The sequence below is a fragment of the Strix aluco genome, chromosome 2, assembly GCF_031877795.1.
Source record: "Strix aluco isolate bStrAlu1 chromosome 2, bStrAlu1.hap1, whole genome shotgun sequence".
NCBI classification, from domain to species: Eukaryota; Metazoa; Chordata; class Aves; order Strigiformes; family Strigidae; genus Strix; species Strix aluco.
Window position 1 is genome coordinate 8,440,759 of NC_133932.1, and position 18,612 is coordinate 8,459,370.

The 18,612-nt window shown below is 45.5% G+C and overlaps 2 long non-coding RNA genes across 5 annotated transcripts; both read left to right on the forward strand.

Annotated features, from left to right (window-relative positions):
* Nucleotides 1-257: 257 nt before the first annotated feature.
* LOC141917537 (uncharacterized) lies at nucleotides 258-4,840 on the forward strand. 2 transcript variants are annotated; one of them, XR_012621312.1, is made up of 4 exons: nucleotides 258-1,331; nucleotides 2,973-4,243; nucleotides 4,384-4,484; nucleotides 4,787-4,840. It is a non-coding gene; the product is annotated as an uncharacterized LOC141917537 (long non-coding RNA). The 2 variants fall into 2 exon arrangements; XR_012621306.1 differs by lacking the exon at nucleotides 258-1,331 and having other exon boundaries at nucleotides 1,945-4,243.
* A 7,702-nt stretch (nucleotides 4,841-12,542) lies between these two features.
* Nucleotides 12,543-17,402, forward strand: LOC141917529 (uncharacterized). Of its 3 annotated transcripts, none has more exons than XR_012621298.1 (4): nucleotides 12,543-14,894; nucleotides 15,035-15,135; nucleotides 15,438-15,496; nucleotides 16,349-17,402. It is a non-coding gene; the product is annotated as an uncharacterized LOC141917529 (long non-coding RNA). The 3 variants fall into 3 exon arrangements; XR_012621300.1 differs by lacking the exon at nucleotides 15,438-15,496 and having other exon boundaries at nucleotides 12,547-13,718; nucleotides 14,762-14,894; XR_012621297.1 differs by lacking the exon at nucleotides 15,438-15,496 and having other exon boundaries at nucleotides 12,565-14,894.
* The last annotated feature ends 1,210 nt before the right edge of the window (nucleotides 17,403-18,612 follow it).

Genomic DNA, 18,612 nt, shown 5'->3' on the forward strand with positions numbered 1-18,612 from the left:
AGGAACCTATACTCAGATCACCCCACAGGAGCAATTAGCTCTCAGAAGCGTACAGAGCTTAAGGCGGCACAAACTTTAACTTCCACTGGAAGTTCAGAGGCAGTCTGAGGAGAAACTCCACAGAGCTTCAGCAGCTGCACATACAGCAATACAATTTTTGGCTGCCCCATTGTCCAGAGGAGAAGGATCCTGCCGAAGGACTTCAACTCAGGTTAAAGAATGACATTTTGAACTAAAACAATTATTCACAGACAATCTGTTGCCTTTTCCTTTATTGGGGAAGGGGAGACTTTGGGAAGGAAATAATGGATAGAAAAGCTCTTCCCTTTCCTTTCTGGCTCCTGTGTCTTGTCAAGTGGGACTTAGAACGCTTTTGTCAGTCTGTATTTGCTGTGCCACTCTTTCCAGCATATCTTTGTGGAACTCACTGTCAGTGGATATGCAGAACTCACCCCAATAGGCTGCTATCATCCCTCTTTCAGTCTTTGAAAAAGCAGTGTTGTTCAGTCCAATTGACTGAGCACTGGCAACTGGGGAGTGAAGCAAACACAGTGGCAATCAGAGAGAGAACAGAAAAAAAAGGGGAGTTTGTAAGAGATACATGCTTGGCAAAAAAGGAGGCATCTTTTTTCCTTCAAGGGTTTGGCAGTGGATACATTTATCGGTGGGTGGGCTGTTCACATCTTGGGGTTCTGTGGTCCAGTTGCATGTTCCTACGCTGCATTTCTGGGAGCTGTTTTGTTTGAGAATCAGAAGTCTTAGAGCCAAAAGTGAGAAAGACTCCATCTTTGTGATGAAGAATTACTTTACCAGCCCTCACAACTGCTAAGAGAGTAAAAGCCAAAACCCACCCCTGCCCAAAATAAACCGGTCCATGCTGACTTGAGTCCACAACTACCAGACAAAACAGCAGTCAGAAACGCGGGGGATGTAACTCATGTGTAATTTTTTTTTTTAACCCCCTTAAAGTAAGGAATAAAAAGAGGTGAGTAATTATTGAGACAGAAACTAAGGGATCCACTGTGGTGGAGAAGGGTGGGAACCCAAGAGGATGTGGAGGGGGAAGGAGATTGTTGTTAATTTGATTTTTCTACCATTTTACCTTTTCCAGCACTGTGAGGTGGGTGCACATGTGACACCCACAGCTTTAAGTGAATTTGTTTTATCAGCCTGCAATCTCGTGGAAAATAAACTTTGACAGTGCAATGATGAAGTCAACTAAAGAGGAAATAAAAGTAAATACATAAGAGTCTTGATGTATTTGGAAATGAGTCTACGGGAGAACAAAAAAATAAGCTCACTATTAAGCCTTGTCAGAAAAACCCAAGAAAGTAAGTTTTGTGAAGAAGATAAAAATCTTCTAGTAGTTTCTGCTCCAACTCCGAAAAAGTCTTCATTTGTTCAAGGGTTTTTTGCATAATGCAGTTCTGCATGTTTTCAAAGACTGCATGTTTGTCATTGATCTTGCTTGCTCTTCTGCTTTTTTTTCTACTGAGGGCAATAGAGGAAGAGAGGTTTCTCCTTTTCCTCTTTGAGTTTTCTTCTTTTTCTTTCTACTTTTGTCACACACTTTCTGTTCCAGGTTTTGAGAAACTGCTACTTCCACTGGAGGGGAGTGGGGTTGTGTTTTCGGGGAACATAATTTCCCATAAGAAAAACGAAACAAAACACAAAAAATCCCCCCAAGCTGTAGATACTTCCAGACCCAAACTGCTAGGCCCACTCTGTGGCATTCCGCTTTGTTCAGTGGCTTACTTCCTTGGGCATAAAGCACCATGTCAATGAGATAAGCAACACTGAAACCCATTTAGTTTTCAAGCCCAATAGCACTAGGGAAGAGGGTCATTAGAAGCAGGAGCGCCTTTCTTTCTGTGCACTTGAGCGTGTTTATACAGAGATCTTTGCCAGGCTTTTGTGTCAACACATCCCGTCATAGATCACGTTTTGATTTTCCTCGGTGCCATGAAAAGCCCCACTGCCAGCTTTGGTGCTCTGCAGAGAGGATGGGGGGCACTTAGGAGTTCACTGCTGCCTGTATCGCTCCGTGACGCTGTTGAGACACACTCAGACTCATTCTTTGTGTTGTCTTTAGGGCTCTTACGTTTGTCCAAAGGGCTTTTCTGAGACTGTGGGTGCTGAGGAAGATGGGAACGTTTAGTTTGTGATGAATCATTTCATTATATATTAAAAAAAAAAATAATCCAGAAACATAACTAAATATTTAATCAGTAACATATACTAGCAAGATACGCAGAATGAATGTTGTTCAGTGGCAGCATAAATCCACCCTGTTCTAGTCTGTTTTAGCCCCTCTTCCAGTCATTCTTCCCATCCGCGTGCTCCTTCTCCCTTCTCTTGCCAGATGGTGGAAACCGTGGTTCCGGAGGGGAATGCGGCCTTCCCCCTTCCAGCAGCACCAAGCTGCAGGCTGAGCTCCCTGCCACACACGAATTCACACTGTAACGGTGCGATTTGCCAGTAGAGCAGAGCTGATTTCACATCCAACTGCTGCTGGAAACCGAGGTCCTGCTTCTCTTCTCCAAAGCCCAGAATGCAAATTTCAATTGCTCTGCTTCCAGCCTCTGCAGAGCAGCAGCAGAATGAACCATGGGGAAAAAAGCCCGTGGACTTTTGTGCTAGCTTAGTTCTGTGATCTGCCACACCATGAGCTCAGCCAAGCACCCGTGAAAGAGATGCAGCAGGAGGATTTGGCTGGAGCTCGTGCGCAGGCTGCCTGTTCTGGCAGGAGTGAGCTCTCTCCCTTCCCAGCTCCCCGTCTTCTCCAGCAACCCCGTCCCTGACAGAGCAGGGGTCCCTGAAGCATTCTACAGGGGGGGGGGGTCACTGTAACCGTGACCTTGAAAGAAGCTCTGCTGGTCCGAGTTTGCCCCTTGAGGTCATTATGTTTAATGACAGCACCGAGCAGCACCTGCACTGTAGCTCTAAGCACAACTCTGTATTTTCTTTCTCAGGAGTTCTGGTGTATGAAAACTGCCTCATATCGCTGCCTCCTTGGTCCCTCTCAGAAGATTGCACGCAGTGCCCGGCCAGCCTGCCCACACCCAAGGTATATTTGAGATCTACCGCTGGTGAGCTTGCGGGTGTTTCATCTGCTTTCCCCAGTAACCACTACACCTCCGAGTCACTGTTGGGAGCTCTCTCACGTCTGGTGGTAAGGGAGGGAACGCTCTTGTCCGAGGGTGTTTTAGCACGCAGTGACGTCGGGCAATTTCCAGCCTTGGAGATGTTCAGGAGTCTCCTGGGCAAGGCGCTGAGCAGCCCCAGGTAGGTTGAGGATGAGGAGGGGGGTTGGACTCCAGACCTCCAGAGGTGCCTTCCCACCTATTATCTTTCTGTGATGCCACACAGTCGCTCACCTGCTTTCACTGGCAGTGCAGCTCGTTCATTCTTTTGCACAGTTGTTACCATTCATTAGACTGTTGCTTAATTTCAAAAGTCAGAGATGGCTAAGGCCAAATCAGCTTTTAAAGGAAGTCTCTTCTTTTTACTGCTGTGGGTATTTGGATTGCTCTGGAACTAACAAAAGTCCCGTTGTTTTCTCCCACTGTAGCAAAGCTGGCCAGCATGCTAGCCAATTAACATGTCTGAAAATATATTACAGAGCAAACCCGCCATATGAAAATAAGCAAAAATATTGCCACTGCAGCTCTGCCAGAGCCTCCTTGCCCTGCTTTACCAGCTCTGCATCCCTGTGGCTGCTCAAATGGCTACGTAGGTGACAAGGGGCATTTTAAAAGAAGCTACTTAAATGCCACCTTTGTCACCTGGATATCTCACATCGAAACCCTTTGGAAAACTAACATTGTGTATTAGATGTGCTTCACAGGTAAGCAAAAATGTAGACTGCAGCAAGTACAAGAGTTCTACAGCCCATGTGTCTCAAAATACTCCAATGTGGTTTTCTTGCTGTGGTTCAGCTGGCTTCTGGAAAATAAGGACAAAAAGAATCAAAGCTCTAAGCTTTATCAACATACTCACTCTTCAATGGACTTTTGAACCAGAGCAACGAGGTGGCTGGTTGCAGGAAGATCAAAACCAAAATAAAATAATGATCTTTGACCCCTGAGTTTAATACCTGGCACTTCTCAGTTCTGTTGAATGGGGCGTTTCACAAGACTTCAGTGCAAGCTATAAATGTAGGCAATGAGCTGCCTCTCCCAGACAGCAGCACCGGACGGAGGAAGTGCTGTCGGCTCTCCCCATCCAAGAAGCTGACACCCAGGTGAGACGCACACTTTTTACAGGAAAACTTTCAGTGGCTTCCTGGGCAGCTACTGTGAAATGCCATTGAAGAGAAAGAGGTTTAAGTGTTGGGATGAAAGCTGCAACATGTATGTGAGGATCTGATGTCTGTGTTTGCAGAAACTTACCTCATCCTTCAGGTGGTAAGAAGACCTCTGCAGGATAAACATACCTTCCACAGCGAGAGGGTGGAGAGAGCCATTGCTGCACAATTCCAGGAGGTGACAGTGAGACTATTTCACCAATTAATCTTGGGCATAGGATCTTTATGTTGTGTCAGCACAATTAACTGGCTGCTGCTGCTTCTTCTTCTTCCTTTTTCTAGAGGCAGAAGGTCATTATACTAGTGCTCAATCAATCAATAAATTAAAGTTCAGGTAGCCACAGCCTCCATAAAGTAATTAATTATAGCTGTGAAAAAATGCTTAAATATTTTTAATCACATAGTGAGATTTTTTAAAAATGTTGATTATGTTGCTGAGGTCTTGCAATTTGAGTCTGACTTTTAATCTTACTTGGGCAGATCTGATCTCCTCCCATCCCTTCCCAGAATCAACTAGAGTAACTGCTGCTTTCCCTCAGGTATATTTGCCCTGACATCTAAAACTTTGCTTCGATGACTGTTCTGTGATTTAGAAAGGGAGTTGTTCTATTAACTGGCCGCTTGTTTCTGTTCCTGTAGCTGTTACTAATAAATACTGTGGTTCTTTGTCTGATTCCCAACGAGTCTGTGCGGAATTAGATATGTAGCAGTGCTAAAAAAGACTTTTTCTACCTGAAATTTAGTCTGACTCAAAGAGCTGATGCTTTGAACTTGATGGCTTCTCAGCTTATGTCAAGAACAAGAATCTCTTGATTTCAATAGAAGTTCATGTAAAAAGGGAAATAAGGTGTTTCAGTGAGTCTAAAAGTTCAGTTCTGGCCTTAACAGGATAGTTTTCTTCCTATTTACAGTACAAAATGCACTTTCATTTCAATATTAATTGACTGTCTCACTACTTCTTTACTTGTAACACTATGTGGATCACGAAGTCTAGTCCAAACAGCGAATGCCAGTTTCCAAAATAATTCTCAAATGCGGTGTCAATTATCAGCAGAAAGATTTATCACCAGTTATATGGTTTTTTATTATTCAGGATATACCAATAAGATGTTAAACTAAACGCTCAGATGTCCCTCGCACGTATACACATAAACCAAGATACACAACTAAATAAAACTGGACCGTTTAGATGTACATATCTCATTATACTTTTTTCTTCCAAATACAGATTTCTATGTCATGCCCTCAAATATTTATAGTTGCTGCTATATTTATCCTTTGCTAAAGATGTTTTACTTTTCCTTTTTTATCCCCCCCTCTCCAGCATTTTGTGTCTGGTGCAAAAGGCTTCTCAGAGGCATTGATTGTTTTCTGTTTTCCTTCTCTGCAGGCTGTCATCCAGCTCCTACAGCAAGACAAGAAACCCAAACTACTGAAGTCCTACTGAGATGGGAAAAATCATCATTTATGAGCATGCCAACTTCCAGGGTTACTCCAAAGAATTCACCAGGGACATTTCCAATCTAAAAGGTGTAGATTGGAATGATTGCATCTCCTCAGTGAAAGTATTTGGCCAGCCTTGGGTGGCTTATGAGCACCACAACTACACAGGCCGGTTACTGGTATTTGAGGAGGGAGAACATAGCTTTGTTGGTAAAGAGATGAATGATAAGATCACTTCTCTGCAGGTGATCACTGAAAATCTGCACAATCCTCAGATCACTCTCTATGAACATGCCCATTATCAAGGGAGGGCCAGGGTGATAAGAGAAGCAACCAATCTGGCTAGGGGATATGACAATGACACCATATCTTCTCACAAAGTCCAGAGAGGTGTCTGGCTGTTGTGTGAACACAGTGATGGAAGTGGGTTTCGTTACATTGCACGAGAGCATGAACACCTTCCAGCTTACAGTGCAATCAATTTCAATGACAAGCTTTCATTTCTGCGTCCCCTTCTCCCTGGCAAATGCTCTTAGGCTGCAAATCCTGCAACGCTGAGGGAAGATGCAGCCCCAGCACGAAATGTGAGACCTAGATCTCTGTCTATGCTTGTATGTCTTTTTCCCCCTGTGTTTTTTCCACAGAAACACTGGGGAGAGCTCTCTTTCATGCTGCTCTGCAGACCTTGCCTTTCACTGTCCTCCCTCCCCATAATCCCCACGAACGCAAGAACTATCATATTGGGTCTGATGAAAGAGTCTCAAAGATACGAGTGTGTAACCCACTGCACCTGCAGTGGGCATTCGAATATCCTGCACTACGTAACGTAAAAGCATGGCATGTTGCTTCTGTTACTAGATGCATCAACAAAATGTGCGTATAGAAGCAGCACCGCTTACTTTGTAATTTGTTGTACAATGCTCTTGCTTTACCATGGCCTCTGCCATCTTCTGTATTCCATTTTGTGTTATTGCCATTAAAGAAGCTATTGAAAGCAACAATGGGTCTATTTTATGTATTGTTTGTGGTTTAATATAGATAAATATTGCCCTTTCATGATGAGATATCTCTATGCATTCAAAGAATGGTTCACGAAGTCCCTTGCAAACATTTTTCATGGATCTCTCCTGAAAGGTTTTATCTCCTTCCATTCTCCCTTGTCAGTAACATTGGGCTCAGGCTTGGCTCAACCGTACTTAGAGTCTTGGTTACCATGCCAAGTGTTGCTGTGGTCCTGGCCAAACTCTCACCTGGAGACTTTACCTAATTGTCACAAGATTGATTGTATCTCAAGGCATTGATCATACTAATGTCTTCTACTGCCCTAAATTATGTAATCAATCAGAGAGTTTTGATAAACTTGAATTGATTGATTGGTTGATCACAACAGGAAAACCTGTCTGATTTTTTTAAACCTCTGTTATCTTGATAGGAGATGAGGTATCATTTTGAAATCAGTGTGTTTCAATCAGAATGGAAAAAACCCTTCCTCTAGAGTTACCTCCATTGTAATTCTACATTATAACGGTGTTTTACCGTTATAACAGTCTCAAAGAGTCACCACGTGGTATGTTCTACCACAGACCAGACTTAAGTTCTAGCTCAGGCTTCTCAGGGTCCCCCAACACACCGAGCAGTGCCAGGGGTTATCACCACTACAAGCATGTGAGGAATCCCAGCGGACCCTTCTTTGTCCTTTATCAAATCCATGGGCATCACAGGCCACACACTAGATCCTTCATAGGGCGAAGAGGGAAATGGAGGATGAGGATGGAAGCTGCAAGAAGCGGCAAGGGTTGCAGCTTGGGTTGCTGGAGCTTCTGTAGTTCAGTGTTCTGCAAGCCACAGAGCAGCCTGGAGAATGACCCGCTGTTCAGCGTTCCTGCAGGATTGCGACGCTGTATATTTGCTCTTTACCTCCAAAGCAGCGCATCAAAAGCTACACGACAGAGTCAGTTTCAAAATAATAGCTCTTGGAATAGGAGACATGCAAGGCCTCTCACACTTGTGGGATACCTGGCTGTTTCAAGAGCTGTTTTGCCACGTACAAGTTTTCCTGGAGAGTGCAGAGTTGCAGCTCCGCGTTACCGCTCTCTAACGGCACCTGCACTCTCTGAGCCGTGTCACGCAGCCCCACATTGCAACTTTCTCTAGCTCTGTGCTGAGCTCGTGTTTGCCATGATTTTCTTGTATTTATAGCTAAAAATGAAGCCCAGAAGACGCTGCACTCTCCTCTGCTGGGCTTTGTTCCCATTTTGAAACAAACACCGCAGGCTGTGCCGACATGTCAACCGCTTGTGCTTGTCTGCGAGGCTCGTGTGGTCAGATGCAACGGTGACAGCTCAGGCTCCATGTGTTTTGGGACACTTCTTACTGCTTTGCAGCCAATTTCAGGTTTCCTTGCTCTTTTTTTAACTGGATTTCAAAATTCAGTTCAAAGAACACAGAGCATTCTCCCTACTCTAGGCCAAAATAACTTGGAAACGCTGAGTACACTCCCGATAAAGCCAGCTGTGCCCAAAGGGAGGAGACAGCGTATTGGGAGGGGGAAGGCAGACACTGGCATGTTCTAAAGTGGGCTGTAGCTGTGGTGTCAGTGGGTATGTGATACGCATGTTCTCAGCCTTCTCAGGAAGGTTGCAGAGCTCTGTATTGTCACCATTAGAGTTCTTCCAGACGGTCCGAGCACAGTGTTTTGCTCAATATATAACAAAGCTGCAAAACACCAATGCACATTATGTTTTTGTTCTCCATATTAATGCAGCTCTCCAATATGAATACCTTTTGGAGAGGCAAATCAAGGAGCAAATGTTGTCTCCTGCCCACACCAATTTGTGGAAGAAATGATTTGGGAAGTCTTACTGATTTGCCTTGTCACGTCTGAAGGATCCCTTTCAGCATCTCATCATGATAAAGATGTTACATAGAGTCACAGAATCATCTCAGTTGGAAAAGACCTTGATGATCATCCAGTCCAACCATGAACCTCACACTGACCGTTCCCAACTCCACCAGATCCCTCAGCGCTGGGTCAACCTGAATCTTAAACCCCTCCAGGGATGGGGACTCCACCCCTGCGCTGGGCAGCCCATTCCAACGCCCAACAACCCCTTCTGCAAAGAAATACTTCCTAAGAGCCAGTCTGACCCTGCCCTGGCGCAGCTTGAGGCCATTCCCTCTTGTCCTGGTGCTTGTTCCTTGGTTCAAGAGACTCATCCCCCCTCTCTGCACCCTCCTTTCAGGGAGTTGTAGAGGGCGATGAGGTCTCCCCTCAGCCTCCTCTTCTCCAGACTAAACAACCCCATTTCCCTCAGTCGTTCCTTGTACGACATGTTCTCCAGACCCTTCACCAGCTTCGTTGCCCTTCTCTGGACACACTCGAGTCATTCAATGGCCTTTTTGGAGTGAGGGGCCCAAAACTGAACACAGTAATAGAAGTGCGGCCTCACCAGTGCCGAGTACAGGGGTAAGATCCCTTCCCTGTCCCTGCTGGCCATGGTATTTCTGACACAAGCCAGGATGCCATTGGCCTTCTTGGCCACCTGGGCACACTGCTGGCTCCTGTTTAGCCGGCTGTCAGTCAACACCCCCAGGTCCCTCTCTGACTGGCAGCTCTCCAGCCACTCCTCCCCAAGCCTGTAGCGCTGCTGGGGGTTGTTGTGGCCCAAGTGCAGCACCCGGCATTTGGCCTTATTGAAGCTCATGCAGTTGGCCTCAGCCCATCGCTCCAGCCTGCCCAGGTCTCTCTGCAGAGCCTCCCTACCCTCGAGCAGATCAACACTCCCACCCAACTTGGTGTCATCTGCAAACTGACTGAGGGTGCACTCGATCCCCTCGTCTAGATCATCAATAAAGATGTTAAACAGGAGTGGCCCCAAAACCGAGCCCTGGGGGACACCACTCGTGACCGGCCGCCAACTGGATTTAACTCTGTGCACCACAACTCTTTGGGCCCGGCCATCCAGACAGTTTCTTACCCAGCGATGTGTATGACCATCCAAGCCACAAGCAGCCAGTTTTGCCAGGAGAATGCTGTGGGAAATGGTGTCAAAGACCTTACTAAAGTCAAGGTAGACAACATCCACAGCCTTTCCCTCATCTGATAAGCAGGTCACCCTGTCATAGAAGGAGATCAGGTTTGTCAAGCAGGACCTGCCTTTCATAAACCCATGCTGACTGGGCCTGACCATCTGGTTGTCCCGCATGTGTTGTGTGATGGTACTCAGGATGAGCTGCTCCATCAGCTTCCCGGGCACCGGAGTCAAGCTGACAGGCCTGTAATTTCCCGGATCATCCTTCCGACCCTTCTTATAGATGGGCGTCACATTGGCCAGTTTCCAATCTGTCGGGATCCCCCTGGTCAGCCAGGACTGCTGGTAAATGATGGAAAGCAGCTTGGCGAGCACCCCAGCCATCTCCTTCAGCACCCTTGGGTGTATCCCATCCGGTCCCATAGACTTGTGTATGTCTATGTGATGCAGTAGGTCACTGACTATCTCCTCCTGGATTGCGGGGGGGTCGTTCTCCCAGTCTCTGTCCTCTGGCTGAGGAGGCTGGATTCCCTCAATACAACTAGTCTTGTTATTAAAGACTGAGGCAAAGAAGGCATTGAGGACCTCAGCCTTCTCCTCATCACTTGTTACCATGTTTCCTCCTGCATCTAGCAGGGGATGGAGCCTCTCCCTGGTCTTTCTCTTGCTGTTGACATACTTACAGAAACCATTTCTTGTTATCCTTGATGGATGAAGCCAGATTAATTTCCAGCTGGGCTTTAGACCTCCACCCTGCATAGCCTCACAGCCTCTTTGTAATCATTGTGACTAGCCCCTTCTTCCAAAGGCCGTAAACTCTCCTTTTCTCCCTGAGTTCCAGCCAAAGCTCCCTGTTCAGCCAGGGTGGTCTTCTCTGTTGCTGGCTTCTCTTACAGCACCTGGAGACAGCCTGCTCCTGAGCCATTAAGACTTCCTTCTTAAAGAGTGCCCAGCCTTCCTGGACCCCTATACCCTTCAGAACCATCTCCCAAGGGATCTTGTCAAGCAGTTGCCTAAATAAGTCAAAGTCAGCCCTTTGGAAGTCCAGGATGTCAGTTCTGCTGCTCCCTCTCCTGGCCTCTCTAAGAATAGAGAACTCTCTTATTTCATGATCGCTGTGCCCAAGTCGGCATCCAGCTGCCACATCCTCCACCAGTCCTTCTCTGCTCAGAAAGAGGAGGTCCAGCAGGACACCTTCTCTGGTCGGTTCACTCACCAGCTGCGTCGGGAAGTTATCATCTCCCACACATTCCAGGAATCTCCAGGACTGGTCCTGCTCTGCTGTGTTGTATTTCCAGCAGGTGTCTGGGCAGTTAAAGTCTCTCACAAGAACAAGGGCAAGCAATCGTGAGATTTCTCCTAGGTGCCCTTAGAATAGTTCATCCCCCTCTCTGTCCTGGTTGGGTGGCCTATAGTAGACTCCTACTACAACATAGACACTGTTAATAGGAAAGAGAGTATTTAGGATGTCTCTGTAATTATCTGTCCTAGGTAATACACTTAATGATATTTCCTTTGCGAAAAATGCCTATATATATCTATATCTATATCTATATCTATCTGGCATCTATAACTGAAAATTTATTTACAGCCAGGATGTCTCTGAGTCAGATAATTGTTATCTCTGAGTTTTCTCTCTGTTTCTCCTGGGCAAAGAAAAGATTACATCACCTCCCAAAGTTGCTGTTACTGTGTGATATTAACCAGCTCATATTCCTGCCTGTCTCTGGCTCTCCTGGTCACCAGAGAGGGGATTTTCTTTACTTTGGGGGTGGGGGGTCTAATTGCTCTTGGGCTGCAGTACACTGCAGACTAGCAGGCAATTTCTACAGTGCGCAGATAGCGGTACCCTTGAAATCATATTCTCTGATCACCCTCACCCCTCACCCTTCTGGCAGGCTTCAAGAGGCATCTCAGGAGGACACAACACCCTCCCTGGCATTCCCTGCTGAATTTCTCACATGATGTGCATCCCTATACAAAAGTACTGTATGACAATCTTGCTCAGGGAAGACGAGAGCACTGGCACCTCCATCAGCCCGTCAACAAAGGGATAAACAGTATCTGGAGGCCCCAAGCCCCGTTAACTATGCACGATACTAATACAGAGTAAAAAGACTGCTTCCAAAATAAACAATCAATAAAAAACTTTCAGAGAGGGGATTATTACTAATCCACAGTGAAGTGCAAATGGATATTTGAACAGAATGCTGCATAAGGGAGGCTTGTAACCTGTGATATACCTAAAGGAGATGTCTGAAGAAGAAGGCCTTAACACCATGACTATAACTAAGAGGTGAATTTTTTCTCTGTTTGGTTAGAAAAGGCTGCAGAACAAGTTCAGGCATGTTTGGGTAACCACAAAATATAAAACTTCAGCTTAAGTTGTGATGTTGTCTACCCAGAAACAGGGTGGTGATTACAGTTTTGCCACACACATTCTGTTCCAGCTTTTGAGGTACTGCTATATCTACGGGGTGTGTGTGTGTGTATGTGATTTTGGGGAACATAATTTCCCGTAAGAAAAAATGAAACAAATCACAAAAAATCCCCCCAAGCTGTAGATACTTCCAGACCCAAACTGCTAGGCCCACTCTGTGGCATTCCGCTTTGTTCAGTGGCTTACTTCCTTGGGCATAAAGCACCATGTCAATGAGATGAGCAACACTGAAACCCATTTAGTTTTCAAGCCCAATAGCACTAGGGAAGAGGGTCATTAGAAGCAGGAGCGCCTTTCTTTCTGTGCACTTGAGCGTGTTTATACAGAGATCTTTGCCAGGCTTTTGTGTCAACACATCCCGTCATAGATCACGTTTTGATTTTCCTCGGTGCCATGAAAAGCCCCACTGCCAGCTTTGGTGCTCTGCAGAGAGGATGGGGGGCACTTAGGAGTTCACTGCTGCCTGTATCGCTCCGTGACGCTGTTGAGACACACTCAGACTCATTCTTTGTGTTGTCTTTAGGGCTCTTACGTTTGTCCAAAGGGCTTTTCTGAGACTGTGGGTGCTGAGGAAGATGGGAACGTTTAGTTTGTGATGAATCATTTCATTATATATTAAAAAAAAAAAAAATTCCAGAAACATAACTAAATATTTAATCAGTAACATATACTAGCAAGATACGCAGAATGAATGTTGTTCAGTGGCAGCATAAATCCACCCTGTTCTAGTCTGTTTTAGCCCCTCTTCCAGTCATTCTTCCCATCCGCGTGCTCCTTCTCCCTTCTCTTGCCAGATGGTGGAAACCGTGGTTCCGGAGGGGAATGCGGCCTTCCCCCTTCCAGCAGCACCAAGCTGCAGGCTGAGCTCCCTGCCACACACGAATTCACGCTGTAATGGTGCGATTTGCCAGTAGAGCAGAGCTGATTTCACATCCAACTGCTGCTGGAAACCGAGGTCCTGCTTCTCTTCTCAAAGCCCAGAATGCAAATTTCAATTGCTCTGCTTCCAGCCTCTGCAGAGCAGCAGCAGAATGAACCATGGGGAAAAAAGCCCGTGGACTTTTGTGCTAGCTTAGTTCTGTGATCTGCCACACCATGAGCTCAGCCAAGCACCCGTGAAAGAGATGCAGCAGGAGGATTTGGCTGGAGCTCGTGCGCAGGCTGCCTGTTCTGGCAGGAGTGAGCTCTCTCCCTTCCCAGCTCCCCGTCTTCTCCAGCAACCCCGTCCCTGACAGAGCAGGGGTCCCTGAAGCATTCTACAGGGGGGGGGGGTCACTGTAACCGTGACCTTGAAAGAAGCTCTGCTGGTCCGAGTTTGCCCCTTGAGGTCATTATGTTTAATGACAGCACCGAGCAGCACCTGCACTGTAGCTCTAAGCACAACTCTGTATTTTCTTTCTCAGGAGTTCTGGTGTATGAAAACTGCCTCATATCGCTGCCTCCTTGGTCCCTCTCAGAAGATTGCACGCAGTGCCCGGCCAGCCTGCCCACACCCAAGGTATATTTGAGATCTACCGCTGGTGAGCTTGCGGGTGTTTCATCTGCTTTCCCCAGTAACCACTACACCTCCGAGTCACTGTTGGGAGCTCTCTCACGTCTGGTGGTAAGGGAGGGAACGCTCTTGTCCGAGGGTGTTTTAGCACGCAGTGACGTCGGGCAATTTCCAGCCTTGGAGATGTTCAGGAGTCTCCTGGGCAAGGCGCTGAGCAGCCCCAGGTAGGTTGAGGATGAGGAGGGGGGTTGGACTCCAGACCTCCAGAGGTGCCTTCCCACCTATTATCTTTCTGTGACGCCACACAGTCGCTCACCTGCTTTCACTGGCAGTGCAGCTCGTTCATTCTTTTGCACAGTTGTTACCATTCATTAGACTGTTGCTTAATTTCAAAAGTCAGAGATGGCTAAGGCCAAATCAGCTTTTAAAGGAAGTCTCTTCTTTTTACTGCTGTGGGTATTTGGATTGCTCTGGAACTAACAAAAGTCCCGTTGTTTTCTCCCACTGTAGCAAAGCTGGCCAGCATGCTAGCCAATTAACATGTCTGAAAATATATTACAGAGCAAACCCGCCATATGAAAATAAGCAAAAATATTGCCACTGCAGCTCTGCCAGAGCCTCCTTGCCCTGCTTTACCAGCTCTGCATCCCTGTGGCTGCTCAAATGGCTACGTAGGTGACAAGGGGCATTTTAAAAGAAGCTACTTAAATGCCACCTTTGTCACCTGGATATCTCACATCGAAACCCTTTGGAAAACTAACATTGTGTATTAGATGTGCTTCACAGGTAAGCAAAAATGTAGACTGCAGCAAGTACAAGAGTTCTACAGCCCATGTGTCTCAAAATACTCCAATGTGGTTTTCTTGCTGTGGTTCAGCTGGCTTCTGGAAAATAAGGACAAAAAGAATCAAAGCTCTAAGCTTTATCAACATACTCGCTCTTCAATGGACTTTTGAACCAGAGCAACGAGGTGGCTGGTTGCAGGAAGACCAAAACCAAACTAAAATAATGGTTTTTGATCTCTGAGTGTAATATCTGCCACTTCTCAGTTCTGTTGAATGGGGCGTTTCACAAGACTTCAGTGCAAGCTATAAATGTAGGCAATGAGCTGCCTCTCCCAGACAGCAGCACCGGACGGAGGAAGTGCTGTCGGCTCTCCCCATCCAAGAAGCTGACACCCAGGTGAGACGCACACTTTTTACAGGAAAACTTTCAGTGGCTTCCTGGGCAGCTGCTGTGAAATGCCATTGAAGAGAAAGAGGTTTAAGTGTTGGGATGAAAGCTGCAACATGTATGTGAGGATCTGATGTCTGTGTTTGCAGAAACTTACCTCATCCTTCAGGTGATAAGAAGACCTCTGCAGGATAAACATACCTTCCACAGCGAGAGGGTGGAGAGAGCCATTGCTGCACAATTCCAGGAGGTGACAGTGAGACTATTTCACCAATTAATCTTGGGCATAGGATCTTTATGTTGTGTCAGCACAATTAACTGGCTGCTGCTGCTTCTTCTTCTTCCTTTTTCTAGAGGCAGAAGGTCATTATACTAGTGCTCAATCAATCAATAAATTAAAGTTCAGGTAGCCACAGCCTCCATAAAGTAATTAATTATAGCTGTGAAAAAATGCTTAAATATTTTTAATCACATAGTGAGATTTTTTAAAAATGTTGATTATGTTGCTGAGGTCTTGCAATTTGAGTCTGACTTTTAATCTTACTTGGGCAGATCTGATCTCCTCCCATCCCTTCCCAGAATCAACTAGAGTAACTGCTGCTTTCCCTCAGGTATATTTGCCCTGACATCTAAAACTTTGCTTCGATGACTGTTCTGTGATTTAGAAAGGGAGTTGTTCTATTAACTGGCCGCTTGTTTCTGTTCCTGTAGCTGTTACTAATAAATACTGTGGTTCTTTGTCTGATTCCCAACGAGTCTGTGCGGAATTAGATATGTAGCAGTGCTAAAAAAGACTTTTTCTACCTGAAATTTAGTCTGACTCAAAGAGCTGATGCTTTGAACTTGATGGCTTCTCAGCTTATGTCAAGAACAAGAATCTCTTGATTTCAATAGAAGTTCATGTAAAAAGGGAAATAAGGTGTTTCAGTGAGTCTAAAAGTTCAGTTCTGGCCTTAACAGGATAGTTTTTTTTCTATTTACAATACAAAATGCACTTTCATTTCAATATTAATTGACTGTCTCACTACTTCTTTACTTGTAACACTATGTGGATCACGAAGTCTAGTCCAAACAGCGAATGCCAGTTTCCAAAATAATTCTCAAATGCGGTGTCAATTATCAGCAGAAAGATTTATCACCAGTTATATGGTTTTTTATTATTCAGGATATACCAATAAGATGTTAAACTAAACGCTCAGATGTCCCTCGCACGTATACACATAAACCAAGATACACAACTAAATAAAACTGGACCGTTTAGATGTACATATCTCATTATACTTTTTTCTTCCAAATACAGATTTCTATGTCATGCCCTCAACTCTTTTATAGTTGCTGCTATATTTATCCTTTGCTAAAGATGTTTTACTTTTCCTTTTTTATCCCCCCCTCTCCAGCATTTTGTGTCTGGTGCAAAAGGCTTCTCAGAGGCATTGATTGTTTCCTGTTTTCCTTCTCTGCAGGCTGTCATCCAGCTCCTACAGCAAGACAAGAAACCCAAACTACTGAAGTCCTACTGAGATGGGAAAAATCATCATTTATGAGCATGCCAACTTCCAGGGTTACTCCAGAGAATTCACCAGTGACATTGCCAATCTAAAAACTGTAGATTGGAATGATTGCATCTCCTCAGTGAAAGTATTTGGCCAGCCTTGGGTGGCTTATGAGCACCACAACTACACAGGCCAGTTACTGGTATTTGAGGAGGGAGAACATAGCTTTGTTGGTGAAGAGATGAATGATAAGATCACTTCTCTGCAGGTGATCACTGAAAATCTGCACAATCCTCAGATCACTCTCTACGAACACCCCCATTATCAACAGAAGAGCATGGTGATAACAGAACCAACTGAGCTGGCTAGGGGATATGACAATGACGCCATATCTTCTCACAAAGTCCAGAGAGGTGTCTGGCTGTTGTGTGAACACAGTGATGGAAGTGGGTTTCGTTACATTGCACGAGAGCATGAACACCTTCCAGCTTACAGTGCAATCAATTTCAATGACAAGCTTTCATTTCTGCGTCCCCTTCTCCCTGGCAAATGCTCTTAGGCTGCAAATCCTGCAACGCTGAGGGAAGATGCAGCCCCAGCACGAAATGTGAGACCTAGATCTCTGTCTATGCTTGTATGTCTTTTTCCCCCTGTGTTTTTTCCACAGAAACACTGGGGAGAGCTCTCTTTCATGCTGCTCTGCAGACCTTGCCTTTCACTGTCCTCCCTCCCCATAATCCCCACGAACGCAAGAACTATCATATTGGGTCTGATGAAAGAGTCTCAAAGATACGAGTGTGTAACCCACTGCACCTGCAGTGGGCATTCGAATATCCTGCACTACGTAACGTAAAAGCATGGCATGTTGCTTCTGTTACTAGATGCATCAACAAAATGTGCGTATAGAAGCAGCACCGCTTACTTTGTAATTTGTTGTACAATGCTCTTGCTTTACCATGGCCTCTGCCATCTTCTGTATTCCATTTTGTGTTATTGCCATTAAAGAAGCTATTGAAAGCAACAATGGGTCTATTTTATGTATTGTTTGTGGTTTAATATAGATAAATATTGCCCTTTCATGATGAGATATCTCTATGCATTCAAAGAATGGTTCACGAAGTCCCTTGCAAACATTTTTCATGGATCTCTCCTGAAAGGTTTTATCTCCTTCCATTCTCCCTTGTCAGTAACATTGGGCTCAGGCTTGGCTCAACCGTACTTAGAGTCTTGGTTACCATGCCAAGTGTTGCTGTGGTCCTGGCCAAACTCTCACCTGGAGACTTTACCTAATTGTCACAAGATTGATTGTATCTCAAGGCATTGATCATACTAATGTCTTCTACTGCCCTAAATTATGTAATCAATCAGAGAGTTTTGATAAACTTGAATTGATTGATTGGTTGATCACAACAGGAAAACCTGTCTGATTTTTTTAAACCTCTGTTATCTTGATAGGAGATGAGGTATCATTTTGAAATCAGTGTGTTTCAATCAGAATGGAAAAAACCCTTCCTCTAGAGTTACCTCCATTGTAATTCTACATTATAACGGTGTTTTACCGTTATAACAGTCTCAAAGAGTCACCACGTGGTATGTTCTACCACAGACCAGACTTAAGTTCTAGCTCAGGCTTCTCAGGGTCCCCCAACACACCGAGCAGTGCCAGGGGTTATCACCACTACAAGCATGTGAGGAATCCCAGCGGACCCTTCTTTGTCCTTTATCAAATCCATGGGCATCACAGGCCACACACTAGATCCTTCATAGGGCGAAGAGGGAAATGGAGGATGAGGATGGAAGCTGCAAGAAGCGGCAAGGGTTGCAGCTTGGGTTGCTGGAGCTTCTGTAGTTCAGTGTTCTGCAAGCCACAGAGCAGCCTGGAGAATGACCCGCTGTTCAGCGTTCCTGCAGGATTGCGACGCTGTATATTTGCTCTTTACCTCCAAAGCAGCGCATCAAAAGCTACACGACAGAGTCAGTTTCAAAATAATAGCTCTTGGAATAGGAGACATGCAAGGCCTCTCACACTTGTGGGATACCTGGCTGTTTCAAGAGCTGTTTTGCCACGTACAAGTTTTCCTGGAGAGTGCAGAGTTGCAGCTCCGCGTTACCGCTCTCTAACGGCACCTGCACTCTCTGAGCCGTGTCACGCAGCCCCACATTGCAACTTTCTCTAGCTCTGTGCTGAGCTCGTGTTTGCCATGATTTTCTTGTATTTATAGCTAAAAATGAAG